We start from the raw sequence: 14,900 nt of genomic DNA on the forward strand, positions 1-14,900 counted from the left end.
CAAAATATATATAGTTTGAGTTGTGATCAATACTGAGATACGTATACACTGGGTCGTGGATTGATTCAAGATAATATTTATCGATTTATTTCTGTACATCTAACTGTGGACAACTAGTTATAGGTTACTAACGAGGACAGCTGACTTAATAAACTTAAAACATCAAAATATATTAAAAGTGTTGTAAATATATTTAAATATATCTTGAACATACTTTGATATATATGTATATATTGTTATAGGTTCGTGAATCAACCAGTGGCCAAGTCTTACTTCCCAATGAAGTAAAAATCTGTAAAAGTGAGTTATAGTCCCACTTTTAAAATCTAATATTTTTGGGATGAGAATACATGCAGGTTTTATAAATGATTTACAAAATAGACACAAGTACGTGAAACTACATTCTATGGTTGAATTATCGAAATCGAATATGCCCCTTTTTATTAAGTCTGGTAATCTAAGAATTAGGGAACAGACACCCTAATTGACGCGAATCCTAAAGATAGATCTATTGGGTTTAACAAACCCCATCCAAAGTACCGGATGCTTTAGTACTTCGAAATTTATATCATATCCGAAGGGTGTCCCGGAATGATGGGGATATTCTTATATATGCATCTTGTTAATGTCGGTTACCAGGTGTTCACCATATGAATGATTTTTATCTCTATGTATGGGATCTGTATTGAAATATGAAATCTAGTGGTCTATTATTATGATTTGATATATATAGGTTAAACCTATAACTCACCAACATTTTTGTTGACGTTTTAAGCATGTTTATTCTCAGGTAATTATTAAGAGCTTCCGCTGTCGCATACTTAAATAAGGACGAGATTTGGAGTCCATGCTTGTATGATATTGTGTAAAAACTGCATTCAAGAAACTTATTTTGTTGTAACATATTTGTATTGTAAACCATTATGTAATGGTTGTGTGTAAACAGGATATTTTAGATTATCATTATTTGATAATCTACGTAAAGCTTTTTAAACCTTTATTGATGAAATAAAGGTTATGGTTTGTTTTAAAATGAATGCAGTCTTTGAAAAACGTCTCATATAGAGGTCAAAACCTCGCAACGAAATCAATTAATATGGAACGTTTTTAATCAATAAGAACGGGAAATTTCATTAACAACCCCAACCGGGCTAGTCGCTCTAGTTTCGTAAACGGTTGTATAGTACTTCGTTTTTTCTACACTTGGTACAGTGTAAGGAGATTTCATAATAAAGGGAATATGCCACATTAATGGTTAAGTATGGTTACCGAAGCGCTCAACAACTTATAGAATACTTTTATACACTTGCGAGTGTACATATATTTATAACTATGAAATCTTGTGGTCTATATTTATATCGATGCTAAACCTATATATCTCACCAACCTTTGTGTTGACTGTTTAAGCATGTTTATTCTCAGGTCCTTAAGAAAGTCTTCCGCTGTTGCATTATCTGAGCAAGCTGTGCATGGAGTCTCATGTTTTTATTTAAATGAAGTGTTGCATTCAATAAAACCTTCGTCATGTATTATATTCAAATTTTATGTCACTTGTTTAAAACATGCATTATGTATAATAATGGTGTGCTTTTTATGAAACGAATGCAATAATTTCTAAAGCGTATCATATAGAGGTCAAATACCTCGCTATGGGACCAATGAATAATGTACTGGGTTTATGGTGATATGAATGGTTCGTTTAATAATGTTCAACCAATCTCACCGGTTCCACTTGCCTTAATTGCTCCTTCTTCTTCAACTCCTTGTGCCAGCTGAGCTATTGTCACCCCATTCTCCCGAGAACCCATTCTAAATAATAACCGATACGTGCCAATTCAAGTAGACAACTTGGCTGCCATTTTGAATGTGTCTAAGTGCGCCACACATGAGCAGAGCTTGTACATGCAGGGATGCGCCCCTGACGTTGTCAGGCAAGAGTTAGAAAAAATGACACTGGAGCAGAAACTAAATTTTGATACGCAACTATCATTTTCAACATGGGCAAGGGATTGTGACAGGTTAAGCACCGAGCGCACTCATCGCGTAGATATCCATATGTTCGGGCAATTGCAGAAGAGGGTGCAGCTTCTGGAGACATAAGTTAAAGTGGCCAATGACGCGCTGAAAACAGCTAAGGCCGCTATTAAAGCTTTAAAAAAGAGAAAGTTGATCTTTTGACCTCACAAACTGATTATGAAGAGGTGAACATGGTATTAAAGGAGGAGCTTGCTGTTACTAACTCCAATGTTGATTTACTAACCTTTGAGAGAAACGATCTAACCACCCAGGTGACGGAGGTGTCTGCAAGCCGTGACATCATTCGATGGACTTATGCAGATCTACGCGCGGCACTTCCCACTATTGCTGCTCATGCCCTATAATCTGATCTCAAAGAACATTGAAGTACCAGCTGTTATTCCCCAAATCATCATAGGTCAACTTGAAGAACATGCTCATGAGAAGCTACTTGAATCCAGCAAGACGCTGAAAAATATTTCAATCCAAACTCTTGCAGATGTTGCACTTGATCCTGCTGTTTCTGTGCAGGATCTTTTGTCGATGAAGTTTTAGGTAGGTGAGCCGATGCTCACCGGGGGGGGGGGGGGCGTGCTCCGTATGTCGCCTTGCAACATTTTTTTGTTAGAAGCGTGGGGATCTTGGATGCGCCATAAACGTATATTTCTTTTGGCCCCATGAGCTCAATGCCCTTGGGGGGTGTACCTATTATTAGCGTGCTTCGTGAGGCGCTTTTAACTTTATGGGTGTGCCCTCATACTTAGTTTATTTTGTTATTTTATGTTTCCACGGGGTAGTCTGAAACAACCCAACCCGTATTCCATACGATAATTTTTTTTTTATATAATACACATTTACGCGCCAATTAAATATGTAAACCATTCCACAAGTTCCATTTAAACGTACATCAATTTAAATGTTTACAAAAGGTACGAAGGCCATTAATTAAGTTTTATACAAGTTTGACCCACCACAACGATAGTTTATAATCCAAATGACACTCGAGCACGGTTTGGGGATAAACTACCCAAAACGTTAGGCCAAACTTCAAAAGCTATGCCAAAAGCACCCCCTGTCAACATAAACGGGATACAACTAATCCAACCGTATGCCCTTACCTTTGTCCAAGCCGGAACCTATAAAATGATAAACAACGAGAGGGTAAGCAATGCTTAGTGAGTGCAACAATTATACATACATATATATAACCTATCCATTTGCAATCACAATACCAAATAACTCATACGAACTTGTAACTCAAATAGCATGTCAACATACCCGTAACACTAACAAGTCGTACATTATCACACCACTTCATTAGCATATACTCAACTCAGTATATATATAATATGCTAAACAAAAACAACAATCTCAATATGGTTAACCAATAACGCTATGGTGCTACTGGCTCGTGGTTCACACCATACGCTTTTGAGTCATACTCGTTTATAGTGCTACCGGCTCGTGGTTCACACTCGATGCTACCAGCTCGTGGTTCACATCTTAGTTTATAGTGCTACCGGCTCATGGTTCACACTCGATGCTACCGGCTCGTGGTTCACATCTTAGTTTATAGTGTTACCGGCTCGTGGTTCACACTCCATCCCACACATTATGTGGCACTACCGGCACATGGTTCATACCATAACATTCACAAATAAACACGCCATATACATGAACGCATAATTATTCCACTCACCTTGTCATAAGGATGATGATTTAGCACTTCCGAGCTTCAACACAATGTACCTAAATCATTAAGTGCACATTCAATTTCACAACTATTGGGATTAACCACAATACTCCCACTTGAGCATTTAATGACCCAATTTGCATTAAATGACTCAACTACTCACAACCGCCCATAAATGGCCAAGACTCGACTTTAATCACTAAGACTAGTGAATTAAAGTCTATTAACTTCAACTAACACAAAACTTAGGGTAATCCATACCCATTTCATCTAATTGGGTCAACTAGTACATTTTGACCCATTTTATATCACTTAAACTCACAATCAAGTCAAACTTACCCATTAACACTTCTTTCATAATTCTTAAAGTGTATTAGTGACTAACAACACCAATTGACACTTACAACCTCAAATCACAAATGCCAAAACCCTAGATTGTGGCTATTAGGGTTTTATTACAACAACACAACCCAAACTCACCCATTTTACCCTCAAATGGGTCATACAAATCTCTAGTAACCAAAACCCTAGCCATTAACCAATTAAAACTTAAATCATAAGGTTAGAACTTACCAAGACTATCTTCTTGTAGCTAGTAACAAGGAGAACAACTTTAATGCTCACTCCTAGGTTTGATCCACAAATCTCCAACTCCAAATCTCAAGATTAAACTAAGTGGGTTTTGTGTTTTGGGAGAGAAATTGGAAAGAAAATAGAAAAGGAAATGAAATAAATGGATATGTGGTGGAGAGTTAATGCCCCCATCAGATCCATATGTCAATTTACCATTTTGCCCCTTAAAATCCCTTAAAATGAGCTAAGTTCGACACCAGTTCAGCAGAACTGTCGCGGCGCGGCCTCAATCGTCGCGGCACGACATATAAAGGGAAAATAGGCCCTTCTTAACCCAATCCTTTATCCAGGTTTGCTTTGTTTGTCGCGGCGCGGTCCCGCCCGTCGCGGCGCGACGTTTGCCTGAGCCTGGTAACTTTGACCATTTAACACAAAACGATGGTTCAAACAACTAGCACACCTCATTCTCTCTTCCTATGCACGCCTAAGCATCAACCTTAAGTCCCGCACGACTCGACTCCATCGCGACACGTACATATACACGTTCACACATGTATTCTCAAATATATATATATATATACATATATATATACACTCACATACATGCACCAACTCATAAACTAACACTATGGCTCATTTAATCACATAAACGAACAAGATATAAACGTGCTAATAATTAAGTTTGTACCTTTAAATATGTACGGGAAAAATGAGGTGTTACAACTCTCCCCCACTTGAATCGGAGCGCATCCTCGCGATCCAAGCCGCATGACAAGAAGGAAGATAAACCAACATAAACTCTTCGGGTTCCCAAGTGAACTCGGAACCCTTACTATGATGCCATCTTACCTCTTTATGTCTCAATCTTTTGAACTTCTCATCAAGTATGGCAATCAGTTCCTCGATATACTCTAACTTATTATTTAGCTCAATCTCGTCTAATGGCACGCAAGATGAATCATCCGCAAGACACTTATGGAGATGGGAGACATGAAATGTATTATGGATCCCCGCAAACTCTTCGGGTAATTCCAAACGGTACGCGACTTCACCAACACGAGCTAAAACCTTAAATGGTCCAATAAACCGAGGAGCTAACTTTCCCCGTTTTCGAAATCGAATAATACCTTTCCATGGCGAAACTTTGAGCATCACCATGTCACCTTCTTGAAATTCGATCGTTCGTCTACGTTTATCGGCATAAGATTTTTGCCTATCTTGAGCCTTTTTCAAATGCTCTCGAATCACATCAATCTTTCTATTCGTCTCTAAAACCAAATCGGTACTCCCGATTTCCTTTTGTCCCACTTCACCCCAACAAATCGGGGTTCGACACCTACGCCCATAAAGCATCTCATAAGGTGGCATCCCAATACTAGTATGATAACTATTATTGTACGAGAATTCCACCAAAGGCAAATGCTCATCCCAACTACCACCGAAATCAATAATGCACGCTCGTAACATATCTTCCAAAGTTTGATTCGTACGTTCGGTTTGACCGTCCGTTTGAGGATGATAAGCCGTGCTCAATTTCAATTGTGTACCCATATCCTCATGAAACTTTTCCCAAAATCGAGATGTAAAACGAGTATCTCGATCCGAAACAATCGATATAGGAACGCCGTGTCGAGAGATGACTTCCTTGATAAACAACTTAGCCAAGGTCTCTGACGATATCGCTTCCTTAATGGGAAGAAACAAAGCGCTTTTCGTCAATCGATCTACTATAACCCAAATCGAATCAAATTGGGTTCTCGCCGTTTTAGGTAACTTTGTGATGAAATCCATGGTAATGTGCTCCCATTTCCATTTCGGGATTTCTAAAGGTTGTAACTTACCATACGGCTTTTGGTGCTCGACTTTAACTTGCAAACACGTGACGGATTACTCAACATACTTCACAACATCACGTTTCATGCCCGGCCACCAATATTCTTTCCTTAAATCAAGATACATTTTCGTCGCGCCCGGATGAATGGAATACTTTGACTTATGTGCTTCATCGTAGCACTTATCGGTAATCACCCATCTTAGGCACCCACACTCTTCCTTGAAAAGACAACAAACTACGCGAGCCCATAGTAATGAACACCGATTGTCCCACAATTCGCTCTGCATGCTTGTTGTGAACGTAAGCTTCTATTTGATTCATTCCGAGTTTTTCAAGAAAATCGTTGTAATAATCATACGTAACAATCCCAATCGTAACGCCGGGTGATGACTCTTTCGACTTAACGCATCCGCGACCACATTCGCCTTGCTCGGATGATAAAGTATTTCACAATCATAATCCTTCACCACATCCATCCACCTACGTTGACGATAAATCAAATCTCGTTGATTAAAGAGGTGTTTCAAACTCTTATGATCCAAATAAATCGTACACTTGACACCATACAAGTAATGGCGCCAAATTTTCAACGCATGCACAATTGCCACCAACTCAAGATCATGAGTCAGATATCTCGTCTCGTGTTCCTTTAATTGTCGAGAGGCATAAGCGATGACTTTACCTCTTTGCATTAGAACACACCCGAGTCCAATTAACGAGGCATCACAATAAACCGTCATGTCTTCCACCCCTTCCGGCAAAACTAACACCGGAGCTTGACATAACTTCTCCTTTAACAATTGAAAAGCAACTTCTTGCTCGTTCTCCCAAACAAACCTCGCGTTCTTCCTTGTTAATTTCGTCAACGAAGAAGCGATCTTAGAAAAGTCTTGGATAAACCGACGATAATAACCGGCTAATCCGAGAAAACTTCGGACCTCCGTAGGCGTAGTCGGTTGTCTCCAACTCTTCACCGTCTCTATCTTCCCCGGATCCACTTGAATGCCGTCTTTGTTCACAATATGACCAAGGAATTGAACTTTCCTTAGCCAAAATTCACATTTGGAGAACTTAGCATACAACTTCTCCTTTCGTAACGTCTTCAATACTTCACGCAAATGACGTTCATGTTCGTTCATACTCTTTGAATAAACAAGTATGTCGTCAATGAACACAATTACCGACTTGTCCAACATAGGTTGGCACACTTGATTCATAAGATCCATGAACGCTGCTGGTGCATTCGTAAGACCAAAAGGCATTACCACGAACTCAAAATGCCCATAACGCGTCCGAAAATCCGTTTTCTCAATATCTTCCTCACCGACCCGCATTTGGTGATAGCCGGACCGTAGGTCGATCTTAGAGAAATGCGTCGCACCTTGGAGTTGGTCAAACAAATCGTCAATCTGAGGCATTGGATAACGATTCTTGATCGTCACCTTATTCAATTCCAAGTAATCGATGCACATTCGCATGCTACCATCCTTCTTCTTCACAAATAAAGCCGGAGCGCCCCATGGCGAAGGACTCGGTCGAATAAAATCCTTCTCGAGCAACTCTTGGGTTTGATTTAACAACTCTTGCATTTCCATCGGTTCTAAACGATAAGGAGTTTTAGCAATGGGAGTAGCTCCCGGAACCAACTCAATGCGAAATTCAACTTGTCTTTCTGCCGAAACACCCGGTAACCCGTCCGGAAAAACGTCTTCGAATTCACTAACCACCGAAATTTCACGAATAGGTGGTGGCTCATCACGAATATCAACAAAATGGGCAAGAAAAGCCATGCCACCACTAACAAGAAAACGACGTGCCCGTGCAAAAGAACATATCGGCACAAGTCTTATTCGTTTATCACCGTGAATAATTAACTCTCTCCCATTAGGGGCCTTCACACGAATAAACTTCTCATGGCATGCAATATCGGATCTATTATGATCGAGCCAATCCATGCCCACAACAATATCAAAGTCGCCCAAAGTCATCGGGATGAAATCAATTTTAAAGGTTTCGGCACCAAAAACAACGTCACAATTCTTACATACATCAACCACTAGCACCGTCTTGCCGTCTGCTATTTCGACTTCTACCGAACGACTTAACTTAGCTAACGGTCTATCAAGTTTAGGCAATAATTTTGGAGACACAAACGACAAATTTGCACCGCTATCAAAAAGAATCCTTGCCGGATTGGAATTAACCAAGAAAGTACCTGAGACAACTTCGTTGGATTGCTTGGCTTCGTTGTTAGTCATCAAATAGTTTCGTCCTCGAGCCGTACCCACCGCCTTCTCTAGCCTTTTAACATTATCGTTGTTCAAATCGGGACACTCTGACTTTCGGTGTCCTTCTTTGTTGCAATTAAAATAAGTGATTTTGGTCGACGCCTTGGTGCAATCACGGGCCATGTGTCCTCTTTGATTACAATTATAACATGTTGGCCCGAAACCCCCGTAAGCACCCTTCTTCACACTATTAATGCTTTCGGAGCCTTTTTTGTTCTTTTTATTGGAAAAGTTCGAATGACTCGAACCTTCAAACTTCCTTTTAGAAAAAGTGAAATCGCTTTTCCTTGGAACCTCTGGCTCAAAACCCCGAGCCAACTCAAACAACTCCTCAAAAGACTTAGCCATACCCCAACTAATCTTACCCTTCAACTCATCATTTAAAGTACGGTAGAAATCATTCATTAATTTGTGATCGTCACCAACGTATTCCGGGAAAAAGCGAGTCTTTGCCAAAAAGGTAGACTTGAGAGTAACCAAGTCCATTGAACCTTGTTGCAAATGATGCAACTCATCCCGGATTCTATCAAGGTCGGAAGAAGTTCGGTATTCTTGGATGAATTCCTTCTTAAACTCCTCCGATGTCAAGCTCATGCATTGCTCTTCACCATATAAATTGATTTTGCCGTCCCACCACAACTTGCCTTCTTCACGTAGCATGCTAGACCCATATCTCGTCTTCTTCTAGGGAGGACACTCCGCGGTACGGAACGCCCCCTCGATATGAAATCCAACAAGTGCTTTTCAATGGATCCCTCACCCCATTAAACATCGGAGGTTGAGTATCCTTGAAGTTTTTGTAGTGGAAATCCCGTCTTCCTTCACCTCCTTCACCACGAGGATAAATGTTTCTAGCTTCAAGAGCCTCTTCGATAGTGACCTTCATTCGTTCATTTATCAAATCGGTCACTTGTCCATCGACCGAATCTTGAAAGACCTTTCGGACGTCCGTAAGAAAATCCGCTTTTAACTTTTTAAAGACGGCCTCAACCTTGGCCGAAAATTCGGGGTCCTCGCTTGTACAACCGATATCATTATCGTGTCTGTTTCTCGTCTTCATTCTATAAAACAGAAAGGGTTAAACCATGAACGAAAAGCATAACACGTAAGTATATACATGCGTACCGCACTACCCCATCTTGCTCAACAATCTTCGTACATTACTCGGTTGACACGATTTGCACCCGTAACGACGGTAGCTAATCGTTGTTACGCGAGCACGTCGCATTAACTCGCTAGTACAACGTCCGTCTTGCCTGATGATTGCTAAACACAATACAAAAACTATCAGCACAAGGTTAGTTCACATAAACCAAAGCACTAACAATTCCCGATTAGACCCAAAGTCCTACAAGTCCCGCATAAAGCGCTCACACAATAAAGCCCAAGTCTAGGCACCTATCTCAAGTCGCCTAAATCCCTTAGACCATGCTCTGATACCACTTGAAACAACCCAACCCGTATTCCATACGATAAATTTTTTTTTATATAATACACATTTACGCGCCAATTAAATATGTAAACCATTCCACAAGTTCCATTTAAACGTACATCAATTTAAATGTTTACAAAAGGCACGAAGGCCATTAATTAAGTTTTATACAAGTTTGACCCACTACAACGATAGTTTATAATCCAAACGACACTCGAGCACGGTTTGGGGCTAAACTACCCAAAACGTTAGGCCAAACTTCAAAAGCTATGCCAAAAGCACCCCTGTCAACATAAACGGGATACAACTAATCCAACCATATGGCCTTACCCTTGTCCAATCCGGAACCTATAAAATGATAAACAACGAGAGGGTAAGCAATGCTTAGTGAGTCCAACAATTATACGTACATATATATAACCTATCCATTTGCAATAACAATACCAAATACCTCATACGAACTTGTAACTCAAATAGCATGTCAACATACCCGTAACACTAACAAGTCGTACATTATCACACCACTTCATTAGCATATACTCAACTCAGTATATATATAATATGCTAAAAAAACAACAATCTCAATATGGTTAACCAATAACGCTATGGTGCTACCGGCTCGTGGTTCACACCATACGCTTTTGAGTCATACTCGTTTATAGTGCTACCGGCTCGTGGTTCACACTCGATGCTACCGGCTCGTGGTTCACATCTTAGTTTATAGTGCTACCGGCTCGTGGTTCACACTCGATGCTACCGGCTCGTGGTTCACATCTTAGTTTATAGTGTTACCGGCTCGTGGTTCACACTCCATCCCACACATGTTGTGGCACTATCGGCACGTGGTTCATACCATAACATTCATAAATAAACACGCCATATACATGAACGCATAATTATTCCACTCACCTTGTCATAAGGATGATGATTTAGCACTTCCGAGCTTCAACGCAATGTACCTAAATCATTAAGTGCACATTCAATTTCACAACTATTGGGATTAACCACAATACTCCCACTTGAGCATTTAATGACCCAATTTGCATTAAATGACTCAACTACTCACAACCGCCCATAAATGGCCAAGACTCGACTTTAATCACTAAGACTAGTGAATTAAAGTCTATTAACTTCAACTAACACAAAACTTAGGGTAATCCATACCCATTTCATCTAATTGGGTCAACTAGTACATTTTGACCCATTTTATATCACTTAAACTCACAATCAAGTCAAACTTACCCATTAACACTTCTTTCATAATTCTTAAAGTGTATTAGTGACTAACAACACCAATTGACACTTACAACCTCAAATCACAAATGCTAAAACCCTAGATTGTGGCTATTAGGGTTTTATTACAACAACAAAACCCAAACTCACCCATTTTACCCTCAAATGGGTCATACAAATCTCTAGTAACCAAAACCCTAGCCATTAACCAATTAAAACTTAAATCATAAGGTTAGAACTTACCAAGACTATCTTCTTGTAGCTAGTAACAAGGAGAACAACTTTAATTCTCGCTCCTAGGTTTGATCCACAAATCTCCAACTCCAAATCTCAAGATTAAACTAAGTGGGTTTTGTGTTTTGGGAGAGAAATTGGAAAGAAAATAGAAAAGGAAATGAAATAAATGGATATGTGGTGGAGAGTTAATGCCCCCATCAGATCCATATGTCAATTTACCACTTTGCCCCTTAAAATCCATTAAAATGAGCTAAGTTCGACACCAGTTCAGCAGAACTGTCGCGGCGCGGCCTCAATCATCGCGGCGTGACACATAAAGGGAAAATAGGCCCTTCTTAACCCAATCCCTGATCGAGGTTTGCTTTGTTTGTTGCGGCACGGTCCCGCCCGTCGCGGCGCGGCGTTTGCGTGAGCCTAGTCACTTCGACCATTTAACACAAAACGATGGTTCAAACAACTAGCACACCTCATTCACTCTTCTTATGCATGCCTAAGCTTCAACCTTAAGTCCCGCACGACTCGACTCCATTGCGACACGTACATATACACGTTCACACATGTATTCTCAAAGATATATATATACATATATATATACACTCACATACATGCACCAACTCATAAACTAACACTATGGCTCATTTAATCACATAAACGAACAAGATATAAACGTGCTAATAATTAAGTTTGTACCTTTAAATATGTACGGGAAAAACATCGCTGCGGGCGAGGGTTTCAAGGACTACTACCGTTAGTGTAGGGCACTGTTCCAAACAAGCCACGTAGTTTAGATTTTAATTTTTCTGCAATTGTAATGGCCTGCATGCCTACTTAGCTTTTATGCTATAAGCACTTTTTTTTTTTTGGTAATGTTACTATGTATTTTTGTAATGTTACTATGTAACTAATGCTACGCATCGTTTCTTTCATAATGGCAATAAGTAAAGTAACCAAATATCTTTCTTATTGTATTGTTTGCGTCATTAGGCGTATTAAGTTCTTTAAAAGGTAAAGTTTTTTTTTTTTGCATACAAGCCAATGTATACTCGTTTATACTCCAAATTTAATAACACTAACCGACGCCAAACTATTGTGGACATAACCAACACTTTTCATTGCATTATTAACTAAATTATCCAGAGTCTTCCAAGTGAACCAACACTTAGGTTAATGGGCAAGCAACCTCAATGCTTGTCGTTTATAGTCATGACTTGCAGTCTTCTAGTCTACGAGAGTGCGTTGGTCTAGGCAAACCAATGCCTCTTACCCATCCTAAAATCTAGCCTTGTAACCAAACAGGCTTCTGCCACGCGGGAGCTAGAGATCATCCGTTAAGGAGGCAGGATGCACGTAATAGCTATCATATTGGTAACCAAACAATTCTATTCAAAAAAATAAATGTATTCATCACAAAATAAATCAAATTCTCAAGTCATATCAAAATGACAATTTATTGCAACCATGAAAGAATTACGAATTGTCTTAAAAGTAAACAAAACAACATTTTAAATGAACTAAAAAATGAAAATTTTTAAGAGTCGGGGTGATCAATACCTAGTGCTGAAACCTGACAATTACATGTAATATCTTTTAAAATTGGTCGCATGCCAAGTGCGGGGTATTCGCTCTCCATTCAATCCTGCCAGGATATAGGACCCCGTTGCGCTTATTCCAATAACTTCATAAGTACCTTCCCAATTTGGTCAAAGCTTTCCAGTATTCTCAGCCCGACTTGCTTCATTGTTGCGCAATACATAATCTCCAATCCTAAATGACATTGGCTTAACGCGCTTGTCGTAGTATTTAGAGATCTTCTGCTTGTTAATTGCTTCCGGTATGGCGGCTATTTCTTTACACTCTTCTAGCATATCCAGATTATCGCGCAAGCCCTCATCATTTCTCGACTCATCAAAGCTACGTATGCACTTTATTAGAACCATTAATTCTGCGGGGATTACTGCTTCAGTTCCATAGACCAAACTGAATGGTGTTTCTCATGTGCTATTTTTATGAGTGGTACGATGTGCCCATAAAACACTTGGGAGCTCATCGACCCACTCATTACCATACAAACCAAGGCATACCTTTATCCCCTTTACAATATCCCGTTTAGTTACTTCACATTGGCCATTGGCCTGTGGGTGTACGACCGAAGTGAAAGACTAGTTGATATTTTGCTCCTGACACCAGCTCTTAAAAGCCTAGCCTTCAAACTGAGTACCAATGTCGCTGACAATTTTATTGGGGATACCAAACCTGCACACAATATCTTTTCAAAAGAAGTTACAGATGCGCCTGCTGGTAACTGTTGCCAAGAATTTTATTCATCCTGAGCAAGCAATGATGATGCAAATACTGTTAAAGCACACACATTGCAAAGTATTACATAAGCGTTTTATTTCAAGCGTACCTGAGCACGCAGTAATGGGACCGACAATGTCAATGGCAGAGTTGCTAAACAGTCACGCTGCCGTTATTGGTATCATTGGGTGCCGCGACACCCAACTTATTGGCACGTGCTATTGACACGACTGGCATGCCATTACTATTTCTGCCGCATCGCTGTGAATGGAGGGCCAGTAATACCCTAAGCGCATCACTTTCACGACAATTGTTCTGTACCTAGAGTGTAAAGCACAAGAGCCTTCGTGAACTTCTCGAAGCACCATAGCAGTTTGATTACGCCCAATGCACAGTAGGTGATGTACATAACTAACATCTTAATTCTTCATGTTCAATTCAATTACATGATACATACCAATCTTGTGATGAGGGTCAATATGCAAATAGACTGACAAATTATATAAGCTATTAAACACCAAGTAGATCAACTCAAGTTACTAGCTGAAAGTCAATTACTACTAAGTTTTCATGCAATCATTAATTAAACAAATCCAAACGAAGGTTCTTCGATTAAGCCTAACAATATCAACTTCTATTATATAAGCGTAACTTAAATCAAATAAGTTTATAAATCAAACAAGTTTATCACCATTAAGTTCTTTAACCTAGTTGCATGCAATTCAATTTAACAAGTTTGATGGACTAGATCTAAACAAGTAGCATGAATCGAATAATAGATTATCGGATCAAGGACTAATCAACCCTAAAATCATGTTATTTAATCATTAAGCATGGCAAACAAGTGTAATTAAATAAAACAGATTCAAAACAATTCAAATATCATTATAGAAACTCAACCATACAGATCTAGAAAAGAACCGGAAATTGCACATAATAAAGCACGAAGCCGGCGGCTTCCTTCACTCCAAGCCGGCGGCTTGAGAGTGAAGCCGGCGGCTTCATCTGAATCCCAGATGAAGTTTAGTTTTCGTCCACATAATCACTATGAACGTTTAGTTCATAATAAATGACGAACAGAAACGAATACAGTAAATAAAATAGATAAAACAATAAAATAAGGATAGAATCATACCTCAAAAAGAAGGTAGATGTAAAAAGACTTGAATTAAATCTTGAATCTTGATTACAAAAAGTAAATCTAACCTAAGGGTTTAGAGAAAACCCCTAAAAAATGACCTAACAAAATCTGGAAAAACTATCTACTTCTGAACATATGAAAACTGAGACCAGAGG

The sequence above is a fragment of the Rutidosis leptorrhynchoides genome, chromosome 1, assembly GCF_046630445.1.
Source record: "Rutidosis leptorrhynchoides isolate AG116_Rl617_1_P2 chromosome 1, CSIRO_AGI_Rlap_v1, whole genome shotgun sequence".
Taxonomy (NCBI): Eukaryota; Viridiplantae; Streptophyta; class Magnoliopsida; order Asterales; family Asteraceae; genus Rutidosis; species Rutidosis leptorrhynchoides.